Genomic DNA, 14,131 nt, shown 5'->3' on the forward strand with positions numbered 1-14,131 from the left:
ATAAGGAAGGGGAATAATCATCATCAGATTCATCTGGGGAAACTCTGACAAAGTAAAAAGTCTGGTTCGTTCTCAATTACCTGTGGCAGTGAGGGAGAAGAGCTCACTCTCAGAGGAGAAGTTATGAGAGAGAACATGATTCTCATAAACACCTGTAGTTCCCTTGGTGGGAGTCATCTGCAGCAGGGTAGAGGAAGGCAGCAGAGTGATTGACAGCTTGCTGGGTTTGGGTTCTGTTGGAGCCGGTGAACGTGAGGAGGAAGGAACCTCCTGGGTACTGTGGCTGAATGGTGCAGGTGATGGTGAAGCTGTGGCCCCTGAACACCTCTGGCCAGTGGTGGCCCCTGGAGACCCCTCCCAAAGAGACAGTCAGGGAGATATTAGGCTGGACCAGGAGATCTGAGCACACTATCTCAGCATAAGGAGCTGGTATATCACCTTTGTAATACAGCCTGAGAGCAGGCTCCAAACCATGGAAGTTAACTACATCTCCAGATCCTATGTAACCAGAGGACTCTGCTATTGAAACAGCATAGCCACAGTCCAGTTGCCTTCAGCTGCAGCCTTCATTTCCCACTGAAGATGTCTCACACTCCTTCACCATCTTATCCTGTTGTACTCCTCCAGTCTACCTGCACAGCGACTGCCTCCCACCAGCTTCCCATCATTAGGCTATAAGCAGGTCAGTCCAACATCGTTACCAGGGAAGGTGGTGTTACAGATCAGGAGAAGAGACTCATTGCCTTTACACTGGACCTCTGTAGTCCAGGTTGAACCCTCAACCACCCCGCCCCTGTAGATCTGAAGGAGCCTCACAGCCAATCTCCAGACAGACTACCTCTGCATCCTGCCAGTCAAAGTCAGCTTCACACACTGAGGCCCAGGACTGATTGGACTTCACCTCCACTCTCCCAGAGAAAAGACCAAATCCATCCACAAGCCTCACAGACTCTGAACAGACTACAACAGACCAAAATATCAGGCCAGGAACATGTTGTAGGTTAGTATCCATGTTCCAATAGTAGACTGTGCATCTAACTTGCATAACACTGTATTTGTTTCCAGTGGGCTCTTTTAAAACTGCACCTACAGCGTGTCCACAGCCGAGCTGTCTACACACCTCATTTTAATCCTTAAATTCCCAATCATCCCCACGTGTCTCTCCATCCTCCTTGGTGAGAGACGTTGACTCCCCCAGAACAGGAGCTGGTCTCATTAACCAGTCTGACTGAACCGTTGACTGGTGGCTGGTCCATCTGAGCCTAGAGATCTGAGGAGGAACAAACACCCAGGTCTCAGTCCCAGATGAAAGGGGAAGAGAATAATAGATCCAGTATACTTCACTATACCGGAATAGAATATAGGACAGGTTTCACATTTGTTGGACCTTATTGTATAACACAGCCTTTCATGGACTAACACAGGTATATCAGCATGACAGAATCCTACATGTATTAATACAGGTATATGCACTACATGATCTAAAGTATGTGGACACTTGCTTGTCGAACATCTCATTCCCAAACCATGGGCATTAATATCCACTCTTCTGGGAAGGCTTTCCAATAGATGTTAAAACATTGTTGCGTGGACTTACTTCCATTCAGACACGAGCATTAGTGAGGTCAGCACTGATGTTGGATGATTATGCCTGGCTCACAGTCGGCGTTCCAATTCATCCCAAAGGTGTTCAATGGGGTTGTCAGGGCTCTGTGCAGGCTAGTCAAGTTCTTCCACACCGATCTCAAAAAACAATTTTGCTTTGTGCATGGGGGCATTGTCATGCTGAAACAGGAAAGGGCCTTCCCAAACCGTTGCCACAAAGTTGTAAGCACAGAATCGTATAGGATGTCATTGTATGCTGTAGCGTTAAGAATTCTCTTCACTGGAACTAAGGGTCAGAACCAATGAAAAACAGCCTCAGACCATTATTCCTCCTCCACCTAACTTTACAGTTGGCACTATGCATTGGGGCAGGTAGGGTACTCCTGGCATCCGCCAAACTCAGACTCGTCCGTCGGACTGCCAAATGGTGAAGCGTAATTCATCACATCAGAGAATAAGTTTCCAGAGTCTGATGGTGGCGAACTATACACCACTCCAGCCGACGCTTGGCATTGCACATGGTGATCTTAGGCTTCTGTGCGGCTGCTCAAAATGGAAACCTATTTCCTGAAGCTCCCGTCGAACAGTTCTTGTGCTGAAGTTGCTTCCAGAGGCAGTTTGGAACTCAGTAGTGACTGTTGCAACCGAGGACAGTCGATTATTACGCGCAATGCGCTTCAGCACTCGGCGATCTCGTTCTGTGAGCATCTGTGGCCTACCACTTCGTGGCTGAGACATTTCCACTTCACTTCCACTTGACCGGGGCAGCTCTACCAGGGCAGAAATGTGATGAACTGACTTGTTGGAAAGGTGGCATCCTATGATGGTGCCATGTTGAAGGTCACTGAGCTCTTCAGTAAGGCCATTCTACTGCCAATGTTTGTCTATGGAGATTGCATGGCTGTGTGTCTGATTTTATATACCTGTCAGCAACGGGTGTGGCTGAAAGCCAAAACCAGTAATTTGAAAGAAGCCATGCTCCAAAACCGCCATAAAAAAAGCCAGACTAGTTTTCAACTGCACATGGGGACAAAGATCATACTTTTTGGAGAAATGTCCTCTGGTCTGATGAAACAAAAATAGAACTGTTTGGCCATAATGACCATCGTTATGTTTGGAGGAAAAAGGGGGCGGCTTGCAAGCAAGAACACCATCCGAAACGTGAAGCACGGGGGTGGCAGCATCATGTTGTGGTGGTGCTTTGCTGCAGTAGGGACTGGTGCACTTTACAAAATAGATGGCATCATGAAAAAGTAAAATGATGTGGATATATTGAAGCAACATCTCAAGACATCAGTCAGGAAGTTAAAGCTTGGTCAGAAATGGGTCTTCCAATCCACAATGACCCCAAGCATACTTCCAAAGTTGTGGCAAAATGGCTTAAGGACAACAAAGTCAAGGTGTTGGAGTGGCCATCACAAAGCCCTGACCTCAATCTCATAGAAAATTTGTGGGCAGAACTGAAAAAGCGTGTGCGAGCAAGGAGGCTCCCAAAGCTGACTCAGTTACATCAGCTCTGTCAGGAGGAATGGGCCAAAATTCACCCAACTTATTGTGGGAAGCTTGTGGAAGCCTACCCAAAACGTTTGACCGAAGTTAAACAATTAAAGGCAATGCTACCAAATACTAATTGAGTGTATGTAAACTTCTGACCCACTGGGAATTTTATAAAATAAATAAAAGCTGAAATAAATCGTTCTCTCTACTATTATTCTGATATTTCACATTCTTAAAATGAAGTGGTGATCCTAACTGACCTACAACAGGGAATTTTTACTGGATTAAATGTCAGGAATTGTGAAAAACTGAGTTTAAATGTATTTGGCTAAGGTGTATGTAAACTTCCGCCTTCAACTGTATGTGTATATATCTATATTGATTTGTTTGCTCGACTAAAACAATCTTGTTCGACTAACAGCCTAACTACCAAACAATAGACCAGTCAACTAATTGGGGTCAGCCCTACACAGATTATCTAGAAATGAACCAAGACAGGTGAGGGTATCTGCAGGTGTACCTATAGAGTACTGTTGTCACAACTTCCATCGAAGTCGGTCCCTTTCCTTGTTCGGGCGGCGTTCTGCGGTCGAAGTCACCGGTCTTCTAGACATCGCCGCTCCACCTTTCATTTTCCATTTGTTTTGTCTTGTTTTCCTGCACACCTGGTTTACAACCCCTCATTACTCTATGTGTATATTATCCTCTGTTACCCCCCATGTCTGTGTGTGGTATTGTTTTGTTTGTTACGTGTGTGATGCTTCAGGCTGGTTTTGCACCGGGTATTGTTGTAACCCGTGGTTTTGTTATTTGTACCAATGTGTGTAATTTGTGCGCTATCGCTTTTTTTCCTTGGGCCGAAATGTTGTGACGCAGTTGCGTCCGGCTGTTTTCCTCTGTCTGAATAAAGTGCCTGTTCACTCATCTCTGCTTTCCTGCACCTGACCTCCTTCGACCAGTCACACTCTGACAACTGTATGCAGATCTGTCCTTAACCTAGTCTACACGTCAATAATCAAATGAGAAAATCTGTCAATCAGATCTAACCTGGTCAATAAATAATCAGATCAATGCAGAAACAGAGGGCTCCTTTGTCTTTATTTCTGGGATAGTTGCCTGTTGAAGTGTCAGGGGGTAAAGAATGTTTTCTGGTCCCAGGTCTGTTGGTGTTGTCTTTCCAACTCCTATTATGAAATTGTTAAAGTCGTTGGTGAGACAGCACCAACAGATCTGGGACCAGGCTACATCAGACGCTCCTTCTTGTGCATTTCAATGAACCGGAGTCTCAAATGACAAACACTGTTAATGCAGTTCACTATGATCTCAATCCTTTATTTCAATCCTGTATGTGTGTGTGTGTGTGTTTCTTTATTTGAAGGTGCTTGTGTTGTGAACACACTTATATATTATGTTAGACTCTATATTTTTGTCAATTACAATTTGTATATTTTTTATATTTTCACATTTAATTGATAGCGTTTGACACACTTGATGTTTTCTGCACAGAAAGCTGATGTGGGATCAATCTAAAACTGAGGATTGTTGTGTTTTCCAGAATCACCTCACATTTTCAAGCCTTCATCACTAATCCAAACAGAGAAACAAACACCAATAGGATCAAAAAAGGCATTCACATCACATGCTGTGAGGCCATTTTGGGGCAGGAAATAAGGCTTTTAATCTCCAAATGGGTTGAGAATTTAAGCAGTTAAACCAGAGCATTAACACAATTGCATTTGTCCAGAGTGAGTGTGTAATTCCTTGCTTCCCTGCTTCCTACAGACCACTTCACACCAATAAGACATAGACTGGGTTTGGGAGGGAGAGAGACAGGTGTGGGGGGTGTAGTGTTTGGGAGGGAGAGAGACAGGTGTGGGGGGTGTAGTGTTTGGGAGGGAGAGAGAGGTGTGGGGGGTGTAGTGTTTGGGAGGGAGAGAGACAGGTGTGGGGGTGTAGTGTTTGGGAGGGAGAGAGACAGGTGTGGGGGGTGTAGTGTTTGGGAGGGAGATAGAGACAGGTGTGGGGGGTGTAGTGTTTGGGAGGGAGAGAGAGACAGGTGTGGGGGTGTAGTGTTTGGGAGGGAGAGAGACAGGTGTGGGGGGTGTAGTGTTTGGGAGGGAGAGAGACAGGTGTGGGGGTGTAGTGTTTGGGAGGGAGAGAGACAGGTGTGGGGGGGTGTAGTGTTTGGGAGGGAGAGACACAGGTGTGGGGGGTGTAGTGTTTGGGAGGGAGAGAGACAGGTGTGGAGAGTGTAGTGTTTGGGAGGGAGAGAGACAGGTTTGGGGGTGTAGTGTTTGGGAAGGAGAGAGACAGGTGTGGGGGGTGTAGTGTTTGGGAGGGAGAGAGACAAGTGTGGGGGGTGTAGTGTTTGGGAGGGAGAGAGACAGGTGTGGGGGGTGTAGTGTTTGGGAGGGAGAGAGACAGGTGTGGGGGTGTAGTGTTTGGGAGGGAGAGAGAAAGATGTGGGGGGTGTAGTGTTTGGGAGGGAGAGAGACAGGTGTGGGGATGTAGTGTTTGGGAGGGAGAGAGACAGGTGTGGAGGGTGTAGTGTTTGGGAAGGAGAGAGACAGGTTTGGGGGGTGTTATGTTTGGGTTTGTACTTTATGTGTGTGTATTATGGGTGTCTGTTTCTCTCTCTCTCTCTCTCTCTGTGTGTGTGTGTGTGTGTGTGTGTGTGTGTGTGTGTGTGTGTGTGTGTGTGTGTGTGTGTGTGTGTGTGTGTGTGTGTGTGTGTGTGTGTGTGTGTGTGTGTGTGTGTGTAGCATGTGAAATGGAGTGGCAGAGAGGAGGCAGATGGCTTGATTCACTGACTCAGGTGTTAATAAAAAAAATGTAAAAACGCAGAGGAGCAGATGATATTGTAGAGGAGCAGATTATATTGTAGAGGAGCAGATTATATTGTAGAGGAGCAGATTATATTGTAGAGGAGCAGATGATATTGTAGAGGAGCAGATTATATTGTAGAGGAGCAGATTATATTGTAGAGGAGCAGATTATATTGTTGAGGAGCAGATGATATTGTAGAGGAGCAGATTATATTGTAGAGGAGCAGATTATATTGTAGAGGCGTAGATGATATTGTAGAGGAGCAGATTATATTGTAGAGGAGCAGATTATATTGTAGAGGCGTAGATTATATTGTAGAGGAGCAGATTATATTGTAGAGGCGCAGATTATATTGTAGAGGAGCAGATTATATTGTAGAGGAGCAGATGATATTGTAGAGGAGCAGATTATATTGTAGAGGAGCAGATGATATTGTAGAGGAGCAGATGATATTGTAGAGGCGTAGATGATATTGTAGAGGGGCAGATGATATTGTAGAGGAGCAGATGATATTGTAGAGGGGCAGATTATATTGTAGAGGGGCAGATGATATTGTAGAGGGGCAGATGATATTGTAGAGGAGCAGATGATATTGTAGAGGAGCAGATGATATTGTAGAGGAGCAGATGATATTGTAGAGGAGCAGATGATATTGTAGAGGGGCAGATGATATTGTAGAGGGGCAGATGATATTGTAGAGGAGCAGATGATATTGTAGAGGGGCAGATGATATTGTAGAGGAGCAGATTATATTGTTGAGGAGCAGATGATATTGTAGAGGAGCAGATGATATTGTAGAGGAGCAGATGATATTGTAGAGGGGCAGATGATATTGTAGAGGAGCAGTGTAACGAGTATTACCGAAGGTGGCTTCCCTTCCTGTTCGAGTGCCGCTCGGCGGTCGTCGTCGCCGGTCTACTAGCTGCCACCGATCCCTTTTTCCTTTTCGTTTGGTTTTGACTAATTGTTTTCACCTGTTTATTGTTTGGTTGTTAGGGTGGTGCTATTTAAGTTCGTTTAGCCCGCTTCTGTTTGTGCGGGCTTGTCTTTCTGTTTTGTATGAGGTTGTTCGTTTGATTTTTGGGGTTTCCCACAGTCTGGATTTATTTTTCCAGTGTATACTTTATTCAAGTGGATTTTTACGCCAATGTTTTGACGTTACCAGTTGTTCTTCTGGTTGGACATTAAAGAGTGGTTTTTCCCCATATCTTTGCTCTCTGCGCCTGACTCCTCACAATTTTCCTCATTGTTCGTAACAAGCAGATTATATTGTAGAGGAGCAGATGATATTGTAGAGGAGCAGATTATATTGTAGAGGAGCAGATGATATTGTAGAGGAGCAGATGATATTGTAGAGGAGCAGATGATATTGTAGAGGAGCAGATGATATTGTTGAGGAGCAGATGATATTGTAGAGGAGCAGATGATATTGTAGAGGAGCAGATGATATTGTAGAGGCGTAGATGATATTGTAGAGGAGCAGATGATATTGTAGAGGAGCAGATGATATTGTAGAGGAGCAGATGATATTGTAGAGGAGCAGATGATATTGTAGAGGAGCAGATGATATTGTAGAGGAGCAGATGATATTGTAGAGGCGTAGATGATATTGCAGAGGAGCAGATGATATTGTAGAGGAGCAGATGATATTGTTGAGGAGCAGATGATATTGTAGAGGAGCAGATGATATTGTAGAGGAGCAGATGATATTGTAGAGGAGCAGATGATATTGTAGAGGAGCAGATGATATTGTAGAGGAGCAGATGATATTGTAGAGGAGCAGATGATATTGTAGAGGAGCAGATGATATTGTAGAGGAGCAGATTATATTGTAGAGGCGTAGATGATATTGTAGAGGAGCAGATGTTGGTGTTTACGTTTGATAAACAAGCAATTGAGAAGTGGAGCAACATCACGTATGGGTTGACTGCTGCTATAACAATCTAAAACTCCTCCCACCCTCTCTCTCACTCTCTCTGTCTCTCTATCTGTCTCTCTTTCTCATTTCAATTCAAGAGTCTTTATTTGCATGGGAAACATATGTTAACGTTGCCAAAGCAAGTGAGGTAGGTAATATACAAAGTGAAATAAACAATAAAAATGAACAGTAAACATTACACTCACAGAAGTTCCAAAAGAATAAAGACATTACAAATGTCATATTATGTAAATATACAGTCTTGTAACGATGTACAAATGGTTAAAGTACAAAAGAGAAAATAAATAAGCATAAATATGGGTTATATTTACAATGGTGTTTGTTCTTCACTGGTTGACTGTCTCTCTCTCTCTCTCTCACTCGCTCTCACTCTCTGTCTTTCTCTCTGTCTGTCTCTCGCTGTAACGATCTGGGTGTAGTGGGTGCGAAGTCAGGCGCAGGAAGCAGAGAGTTCAGTGGTAGTGCTAAATTAATGCACTTAACGTTGAACATAAGCCACCCCACAAACACAGGGCGCACACAAAACAAATGCCCCAAAACGGGGACTGCAACAGTCCAGCAAAACCCACAAAACACGAAACACATTTACCTCAACCGTGTTTACCCTAGTTACACAAACAATCCCGCACAAATAGCAGGCGGGCCTGCTGGGTAATATAGCCCAACTAATTAACCAAACACAAAACAGGTGAAACCAATAAACAGATAACGGGAAAAAAGGGTCAGTGGCAGCTAGTAGGCCGGTGACGATGACCGCTGAGCGCCACCCGAACAGGAAGGGGAGCCACCTTCATTAGGAAACGTGACACTCTCTCTCTCTCTATCTCTGTCTCTGTCTGTGTCAATTCAATTCAAGAGGCTTTATAAACCAAATTTAAATAAACAATCAAAAGTAACAGTGAACATTTCACAAATGTTCCAAAAGAATAAAGACATTTAAAATGTCATGTCAATATACAGTGTTGTAACGATGTACAAATAGTTCAAATAAATAAATGGGTTTTATTTCAATGTTATTTGTTCTTCACTAGTTGCCCTTTTCTTGTGGCAACAGGTCACAAATCTTGCTGCTGTGATGGCACACTGTGATATTTCATCCAATAGATATGGGAGTTAATCAAAATTGGATTTGTTTTCAAATTCTTTGTGGGTCTGTGTAATCTGAAGGAAATATGTGTCTCTAATATGGTCATACATTTGGCAGGAGGTTAGGAAGTGCAGCTCAGTTTCCACCTTGTTTTATTGGCAGTGTGCACATAGCCTGCCTTCTCACTGACTCTGTACATAGTCAAAGCTCCGAGTGGCGCAGCAGTGTAAGGCACTGCATCTCAGTGCTAGAGGCGTCACTACAGACCCTGGTTTGATTCCAGGCTGTATCACAACCGGCCGTGATTGGGAGTCCCATAGGGCGGCGCACAATTAGCCCAGCGTCGTCCGGGTTAGGGGTAAGCCATCATTGTAAATAAGAATTGGTTCTTAACTGACTAGTTAAATAAAAAAATGATTAAAAAAAGCTTTCCTTAATTTTGTGTCAGTCACAGTGCTCATGTATTCTGCCACTGTGTACTCTCTGTTAAGGGCCAAATAGCATTCTACTTTGCTCTGTGTTTTTTGTTAATTCTTTCCAATGTGTCAAGAAATTATATTTTTGTGTTCTCATGATTTGGTTGGGTCTAATTGTGTTGCTGTCCTGGGGCTCTGTGGGGTTTGTTTGTGTTTGTGAACAGAGCCCCAGGACCAGCTTGCTTAGGGGACTCTTCTCCAGGTTCATCTCTCTGTAGGTGATGGCTTTGTTATGGAAGGTTTGGGAATCGCTTCCTTTTAGGTGGTTGTAGAATTTAACGTCTCTTTTCTGGATTTTGATAATTAGCGGGTATCGGCCTAATTCTGCTATGCACTGAGGATATTTTTGCTAAATTCTGCAGGCAGAGTCTCAATTTGGTGTTTGTCCCATTTTGTGAGTTCTTGGTTGGTGAGTGGACCTCAGACCTCACAAAAATTAAATTACTCTATAACTGATTCAAGTATTTTAAGTCAGATCCTAATTGGTATGTCAAATTTTAGGTTATTTCTGATGGCATTTTTGTGTGCTTTAGGGCAACGGTGTCTAGATGAAATGTTTAATTGTGGTCCTGGCAACTGGAACTTTTTTGGAACACCATTATTTTTTTGTCCTACTGAGATTTACTGTCAGGGCCCAGGCCTGACCGAAGAGGGTGGAGCTTATTAAGATGCATCCCTGTCTCCCTGGCCCTGTGGAAAGAAATGTGTGTTTTTGCCAATTTTAACCACACACTTCTTGTTTGTGTACATGGATTTTATAATGTTCTATGTTTTTCCCTCCACAACACTTTCCATCAATTTGTATAGCAGGCTCAAATGCCAAATTGAGTCAAAAGTGTTTTTGAAATCAACAAAGCATGAGCAGACTTTGCCTTTGTTTTGATTTGTTTGTTTGTCAATTAGGAAGTACAGGGTGAGTAAGTGGTCTGTCGTACGGTAATTTGAGGGAAAGCCAATATGACATTTGCTCAGTATGTTGTTTTCACTGAGGAAATTTACAAGTCTGCTGTTAATGATAATGCAGAGGATTTTCACAAGGTTGCTGTTGAAGCATATACCACGGTAGTTATTGGGGTAAAAATTTGTCTCCACTTTTGTGGATTGGGTTTATCAGTCATTGGTTCCAGATATTGGGGAAGATGCCAGAGCTGAGGATGATGTTAAAAGAGCCAATTGGAATTTGTTGTCTGTATATTTGATATTTTAATTTAGGATATCATCAACACCACAGGCCTTTTTGGGTTGGAGGGTTTGTATTTTGTCCTGTAGTTCATTCAAAGTAATTGGCTAATCCAGTGGGTTCTGGTAGTCTTTAATAGCTGATTCTAAGATTTGTAGTTGATCTTGTATATGTTTTTGCTGATTGTTCTTTGTTATAGAGTCGAAAAGATTGGAGAAGTGGTTTATCCACACATCTCCGTTTTTGATAGATAACTCTTTGTGTTGTTGTTTGTTTAGCGTGTTCCAATTTTCCCAGAAGTGGTTAGAGTCTATGGATTCTTCAATTACATTGAGCTGATTTCAGACGTGCTGTTCCTTCTTTTTCCGTAGTGTATTTCTGTATTGTTTTAGTGATTCAACATAGTGAAGGCGTCGGCTCAGGTTTTCTGGGTCTCTATGTTTTGGGTTGGATAGGTTTCTCAATTTCTTTCATAGGTTTTTTTGCATTCTTCATCAAAACATTTGTCATTGTTTTTCATTTTCTTAGGTTGTCTGCTTGACATTTTTAGATTTGATAGGTCAGCTGAGAGGTCCAATACACTGTTTAGGTTTTTGTACTGCCAAGTTTACACCTTCACTATTACAATGAAATATTTTGTTCAGGAAGTTGTCTAAAAGGGATTGCATTTGTTGTTGCCAATTTGTTTTTTGGTAGGATTCTCTCTCTCTCTGTCGCTCTCTCTTTCTCTCTGTGTGTCTCTGTCTCTGTCTCACTGTCTCACTTTCTACCTCTCTCTGTCTTCATCTTATGCAACAGAATCGTCCAGATTCCTTGGATCTGAATTCTGTTTGTCTCCGATCGGAGTGAGGGGGCGTTGCCATGACGATACTGTTAAAAACGACGCACCGTGAGGAGAGGACTAGGAAAGGGAGGTAATGAGTGGAGGGGGGTGAGGTAAATGTGGGGGGAGGGACAGAATGAGGATGGGTACAGAAGGGGGGTGGAGGAATACAGAGATGGAGGGAAAGTAATTAGGTGGGAGATTCTGATTGTTAACGCTCCTCTCTTTATGCCAGTGTGTGTGTGTGTCTCTCTCTCTTTCTCTTTCTGTCTCTGTCTCTGTCTCTGTCTCTGTCTCTGTGTATGTGAGGGAGTATGAGTGTATATTTTCCATCCTCATTTCCAAGGACTGAGCGCTGACAGAGATGGCCGCCTCACTTCGCATTCCTAGGAAACTATGCAGTATTTAGTTTTTTTTTTTGTTATTTCTTACATTATTACCCCAGGAAATATTAGGTGTTATTACATACAGTCGGGAGGAACTATTGGATATAAGAGCAACGTCAACCCACCAACATTTCAACCAGGAATACGACTTTCCCGAAGCAGATCCTCTGTTTGTTAAACAGCCATCACTAACATTGAGTGGCTGCTGCCAACATACTGACTCAACTCTAGCCCCTTTAAAAATGGAAAAATGTATGTAATAAATTGATCACGAGCCACTTTAAACAATGCCACTTAATATAATGTTTATATACCCTACATTACTCATCTCATATGTATATACTGTACTCTATACCATCTACTGCATCTTGCCTATGCTGTTCGGCCATCACTCATTCATATATCTTTATGTACATATTCTTATTCATTCCTTTACACTTGTGTGTATAAGGTAGTTATTGTGAAATTGTTAGGTTAGATTACTTGTTAGATATTACTGCATGGTCGGAACTAGAAGCACAAGCATTTCGCTACACTCGCATTAACATCTGCTAACCATGTGTATGTGACAAATCAGATTTGATTTGAAATTTGACTTGAATCTGCTGTCCATATCACTTTTTTCAGGACAAATTATGTTGAACTTCTTTTCCTCAGCTAACTCCATTACTTTAATCCAAACATGTGTATGTTATCATGTGTGTATGCATGTGTCTGTGCCTATGTTTGTGTTACTTCACAGTCCCTGCTGTTCCATAAGGTGTATTTTTACCTACTTTTTAAATCTGATTCTACTTCTTCCATCAGTTACCTGATGTGGAATAGAGTTCCATGTAGTCATGGCTCTATGTAGTACTGTGCGCCTCCCATAGTCTTTTCTGGACTTGGGGACTGTGAAGAGACCTCTGGTGGCATGTTTTGTGGGTTTGTCAGTGATGTGTAATCCGAGGAACTTGAAGCTTTCCACCTTATCCACTGCGGTCCCGTCAATGTGGATAGGGGGGTGCTCTCTCTTCTGTTTCCTGAAGTCTAGCAGCTGACTTTGGTCATCAGTTGAACTGTGTTTCCTCTAACACATTCGTGCAGCTGACTTTGGTCATCAGTTGAACTGTGTTTCCTCTAACACATTTGTGCAGCTGGCTTCCAGGTTAAGCGGGAGGGTGTTAAGAAGAGCGGTTTGGCGGGTCATGTTTCGGAGGACGCATGACTCGACCTTCGCCTCCCGAGCCCATTGGGGAGTTGCAGCTATGAGACAAGATCGCAATTGGATATCTCCACATTGGGGCGAAAAAGGGTGTATAATAAAAAATAAAAAAACGTTATCCTTCCTCTCCGGCAACTGAGTTAGGAAGGACGCCTGTATATTTGTAGTGACATGGTTATTGATACACCATCCAAAGTGTAATTAATAACTTCACCATGCTCAAAGAGATATTCAATGTCTGCGTTTTTTGTTACCCATCTACCAATAGGTGCCCTTCTTTGCGAGGCATTGGAAAACCTCCCTGCTCTTTGTGGTTGAATCTGTGTTTGAAATGAACTGCTCGGCTAAGGGACTAAGGGTACAGAGATAAGGTAGTCATTAAACAATCATGTTAAACACTATTATTGCACACAGTCCATGCAACATATTATATGACTTGTTAAGCGCATTTTTGCCCCTGAACATATGTAGGCTTGCCATAACAAAGGGGTTGAATACCTATTGACTCAAGCTTTTCATTTTGTATTAATTTGTAAAAATGTCAAACAACATGATTCCACTTTGACTTTATGGGGTATTGTGTGTAGGCCAGTAACACAACATCTACATTTAATCCATCTTAAACCCAGGCTGCAACACAACAAAATGTGTAAAAAGTCAAGGGGTGTGAATACTTTCTGATGGCGCTGTACATTTGCTCCTCTCTCTCTCTCTGATTATCTCAGCCACTCTATGGACCTCTGCCTCATATGCTTGAAATTGCCATCACGCTCGTGTGAAGAGAAAATATTTGGGATGAGTGATTCCTCCTGCACACTTACCCTCGCTCACACACACACACACACACACACACACACACACACACACACACACACACACACACACACACACACACACACACACACACACACACACACACACACACACACACACACACACACACACACACACACACACACACACACACACACGACTAAACCATGTCTAATCCTCGGTGTGTTTCTGCATGTGCGGTGTGTCCTTCTGTCTGTGTGTGCTTGTGCATGTGTGCATGTGGGGGCGTGTGTGTGAGCCATGGTAATGAAGCCTCTGTCTGGCTGCTTTATTT

Source organism: Salvelinus fontinalis, chromosome 6, assembly GCF_029448725.1.
Source record: "Salvelinus fontinalis isolate EN_2023a chromosome 6, ASM2944872v1, whole genome shotgun sequence".
In the NCBI taxonomy this organism is placed as follows: Eukaryota; Metazoa; Chordata; class Actinopteri; order Salmoniformes; family Salmonidae; genus Salvelinus; species Salvelinus fontinalis.